Genomic DNA, 5606 nt, shown 5'->3' on the forward strand with positions numbered 1-5606 from the left:
ATATATTGGTTTTCAATGAATAAGAATTTTAATTTCAGTTAAACACGATTATCTACTCGTAAATAAAACATTAGTAGGTAATAGGTTAATAATATATACGTTACTGTCTTTCTGTCAGTCTGTAATCTTAATGATGAATTTTAACTAATCCACCACGAAGCTTTTGATAGCAGTGTATATTATGTTGCCGGCCTTAATGTTACAGGGGCACACAATTTATCGAATTACTACGTATTTTTATTTTCTGAAATTTAAATTAATCTGCGTGGTTACATAAATATATTGGACAAATACAGTAATAATTATTGTAATATTATATCTTGAAGAATCAATGGGGTTTTGAAATTTATTATGGGGTTGTGCTTTAATTCTAACGAGAATTATTAAATTAATTAAACTTTATTTTTGTGTACCTATAACATTTATGAGATATTATTCAACATTTATCGCTGTCATTAGCCTTAACGTTTTTAATTTTTAGGACATTTCTAAAAACAAACATGATACTTAAAACTTTTATAGAGGGTTACCAAAATTTCAAGGTGCATAAATCATCGTCTCAGGATCATCCCTCAGATACAACCTTGGGCACTATGTAAATCTATACTGCAGACATTGAAAATAAATAATAGATTAATATAAATAATAATTTTAAGTAAATGGTGGTAAAATTATTAAAATTTCTTAAATAAATAATTATATTATGTATATTAAATATATTAAATACTAATTGATTATTCAAATAAAATATACCTACATGTTATTTCTGTAGAAACAAAATGTGTATATACGTATATATTGTATGTATATATAAATATTGGTTATCCCGTTTGTTTTTTTATTGATAATATAATATTATTCGAAATAATATGTAGAATACATACAATACCTAAACCAAAACTTTGGTACCACATTTTTTTAATAACTAAAAATATAACATGAAGCATATTTTCATTTGAAAATATAAAACAATTAGCAGTAAAAATATTAGCACATGCTGCAGTTATCGCGATGCATTGTATTGTACATACAATTTGCACAATTATTAAAGTTTATTTTTTGATAAAAAAAATAAATGTGGTAATAATTGTTAAATTATTATTAGATATATATTTTATGGTTCTATGCATATCTATGTGTGAAACTGTGAACGTTGAAACATTATTAAAATAATTGAGTGTAGCCTTATAAGGCATATCAATTCGTTTCTCATTTGAATACTGTATTCACTTGATTCTTTGAATACCTAGAGCTATATAAGACTTGGACATTGTTTTTAATTAGATTAGCTAATTTCGCGTGTGTTATCATATCACTATTATCGTTTTCATAGTATAATAGGTAACGGTTATTTGTCTTATGTGGTATTCCTACATACTTCATAGTATACCTATTACATTACTTAATGTAGATTTTTGTTTAAAATTCAAGTGAGGTGCAGTAGTATTATATTATTATACTATATAAACTAAATTCTGCAGAATAATTCGCCAAGAAATTGGCAAGCATGCCCACCTATATTTTTCTATTATTTGCACTTGTTCAAGTCCTAATTTTTCATTTGTATTTTTATGTAGACTTAAAGACTGTTATGTTTTCGAATACCGACTTAGATTCTATATATTACTTAGATGATACAAACTTAGTATTTAAAAATATGAGAACTAGTCTTTTCTATGTTTCAAAATCGTTTTATAAGTATTAAGTACTAAGAATAATAATTAATAATGTTAGGTGCAGGTTTGAAAAAAAATTATAGATGTGTTATTTATTCTAGTAAAGGTACTAAAACTAAACAATCTATTTTTTTTAAATTTTGCCCTTATTTCTCAAGTATACTTAAGAATTTTATGAAATGAAAAAATGAGAGTGCGTCCATGCTTGCAGAATCGTCCTGTACATATACTGTATATATATTATCTCCTACTGAATAATGTTTTTATACAGGTAATATTATAATTTACCTATATTAGTGAACTTTGATCGTTATAATCACAAAATATAAAAATATGCTGCTACATTTTATTGTTAAACATAATTTCATAAATAATATATTTTAAATAAAATATCATAGCCATTTAATCGTTATATATTGTCTTGGTATTCTATTGCTTATTTTTAGATATTTATAGTAATAAAGTATAAGTATTTTATATTTGTACATTATACATTCACACATTTGTATCAAGAATAACCAGCTAAAGCTATGTAAATGCATAAATGAATTAAATTATCTAATCACTATAGGAATAGGCATATTATTATATTCTAGGTACTTGCTACAAGTTGTAATACAATACAGGTCAGATTTGTCCATTATACATAATATAATATAGTTGGTAGGTACTATTAATAGTAAGAGGTTAATTAATAATTATTGTCCTTAATATTATTGAATATTGATTACATTATAGAGACACACGTGTTGGTGCTTCAAGAAAATTCGAACATGGGTGTATGGTGCTTTTTTTGGTTCATTTATAGGTAGCGCCAATCATTAGCCATGCAGGCTGTCGCTATGGACGAAGTCACGCCTGTACCTATATAAAATATATACTGAATACAGTCTACTTACAGTCCACTTGAGTACATACACAATGCACATATTATATCATAGGTATTCGTTTGCGACGAGTCATTTTTTAAAAATTTGCTATAATTATGCAACTGCTGAACTGCATCAGCGGTAAAATGAAAGGACCTGTACATTGTCGGTTTAGAACGATTCCGGAAATTTGCGGAATCCTTGTGATTTTATCAACTGTGAATATACATACACAATTCAAAAAATGTTATACATTTATACATATACATACGATTCGCCCGATTCGGTATGATTTTCATACAATGTTACCATTACTTTTGTTTGCTCTCATTATTATAAATTATAATTTATAATATGTTATAAAAGTATAAAAAGTATAATAATTATAAAAAGTACTAAAAAACATGAGAACCCACGTCGAGTATATGTGTATTTATAGTATAAAATATACATACAATTAAAATAATAATAGATAAATATTTTAAGTTGTTCATTAATTAATTATAATTGAGGCATAAAGTATTTTTTTAAATTATTATTGTTATGAAATCTACGACGACTGCCGTGATATGATTTAAATGTGCAATTTTTTTTTTAGAAAAATATGAATTTAGAATGTATATTAAACTTATTGAACGATTATGAACTTTCGACAGTTGATACTTGATGAAATCCCGATTTGTCGTACGAGACAACTCGATGTTTTGTATGGAATTAAAGCTTTTGAAATTTTCTACAAAATCTGTTATAATTCCAAAATACATCGTATAGCATAAGGAATTAAAATGATAAATCACAAGTTTAAGTCAGAATATCAAATACGACCAGTTCAAGAATGTATGTTATTTAAAAGTAAAATAAAATCATGTTTTCCAAAAAGTGCGCACACTTGGTTTTCAAAACACTAGTCTTTTATTGCACATAACGGTATTGTATGTATGAACAATTATTATATGTACATGTTTTCAGTATGCCAACGTTGCATTTATAACCATGTGGATTGTGGAATCGTGTGCACAAAAATTAAATTTGTAGAATTGTGACACGTACAAAAATTATTGACATTTTGATTCCTCTATTTTATTATATTATTTATGTATGCCAAAATGTCAACCACTTATAATGCTGTTAGCGGTAGCGTTATTACTGTGGGGAGGGAGCAAGCCTCCTTATTAATATCATGATAATCACTAATCAGGTTACTGATTAGTTACTACTTTAAAAAATACCTATATTTTTCAATATTTCAATAAGTGTGAAAATTTAAATTTAGAATTTATAGTCTTCACTTTTTCAATAATAATGCACCTAAGTTTAATTTCGTTCATAGTTGTTTTTTGGAAATAAAGATAAACCATTGACCATTTTAGTTATTTGTTTGATATTATAAAATGTAAAACACCACCCAATCAGTTAAAGTGATGTGTCCAAATAAGTATATCTAATATCTATAAGCTATAATAGACTCTATAGGAAATATACTTTCTTTTAATGTAACTTTTTATAATTTAATATTTTGTATAATTTTTTTTTGATTTACTATTTTTTGTAATTTTTAATGATTAATAAAAAATTAATAAATTACATGAACGGTATTTACTAACGATGATTGTAACCGTTGCGGGACGATAACAGACCAGTACCTAATACAATAAACAAAAACAAACAAACAAACGAATAATAATAATAAACAAAACGTCGTGCGGGTAGGCACTAGGCAGGCGGCAGCTTATAATAGTATTATTATAGCGATGTGACGGTGGGAGTAACCAAATATGTTCTCATTTGGCCAAATTATTTTCCGTTTAAAAATGTATTTTATTAAGTTGAGCCGAATTGGTTCCCATTTGTGTTCGGGTCAAATAGTTACAATTTTCATTTTTAAGCATTCTTTTGAAATAGTAAATCACATGTTTGTATAACTGGTATAAAATATAAATTAGATAGTATATAAAATATAAATGTGCCTGCACTCTTAAGTATCTATAAACAATTAAATCTAAATGCCAATACATTGTTTTATTGGCGTTATATTCAATTTTGAGGTAATAATGCAAGGAAACTTAGAAACTTACCAGCAAAAAGGAAAGAAATAACCTATACATTTATGAGAAACTTACACGAATTGAATATTTGAAGAAAGTTTGCTTCAAATTTTGCAAATCAACGATTTGAAATGTTATGTATTATTTTTTTATTTTTTCAACACACATAACAGCACATTTTCAACCAAGTCCATACTTTAAAGTTGACAATCCTAAGTCTGTATAATTGAGAAGGAAAATGTGCGTAATTAAACTGGAATCAATTCGGCATTTGTGGTTGGGGCTCAGGAACCAATTCGGTACCAGCCGTGACGGTGATGCCGTGATGGGCACTTGTAGGCATGTTGTGTAGTATTAAACCTGTAGCGCGCGCGCCGTATTCATTGTTTTAAAAAACGGCGAGTGGCGACGGACGACGGCGGTCTACAAATCTAAGGCAGGAATTCCGTATAGCCGTTCGTCGTCGGAAATGAAAAGAGAGGACGGAGAGAAGGAGAAGAAAACAAGTAAAGAAGTAGATACAGAAGATGATGATAATAATAATAATAATATTAATAATAATAAAAATAATAATAAGTAATAATAATAGTAAGTAAGAATAGTAGTAATAATAGTGGAAAAAGGAAACGGCGGAGGAGAAATGAGAGGTGAAAAAAATAAACTAGACGAGGCAAAACGCGTAAACCGGCATGCGCGCACACACATACACACACACACACACATGCATACACACACACACACACACACACACGCGCGCGCGCCTCGCTCATACACAAAACTCGGTCCGTGTTATGGTAATAGCCGCATTCCAGAGGATCCGCGGCCTGATTGGCTACCGTTTCGGTGATGTCATGCGATTGATAATAGAACCGGCCGCTGGCGCGCGCGAGGGCAGGCTGGCTGGCTGGCCCGATCGGCCGGCGGGCGCGCGGGCTTCACCGCGAACGCTCTGTATATACGCGCGCGCACGGTCGTTTTTCTTTATGACGGGGGGGCAACGCTGCAACGTTACTCTG

The sequence above is a fragment of the Myzus persicae genome, unplaced genomic scaffold, assembly GCF_001856785.1.
Source record: "Myzus persicae strain clone G006 unplaced genomic scaffold, MPER_G0061.0, whole genome shotgun sequence".
Classification (NCBI taxonomy): domain Eukaryota; kingdom Metazoa; phylum Arthropoda; class Insecta; order Hemiptera; family Aphididae; genus Myzus; species Myzus persicae.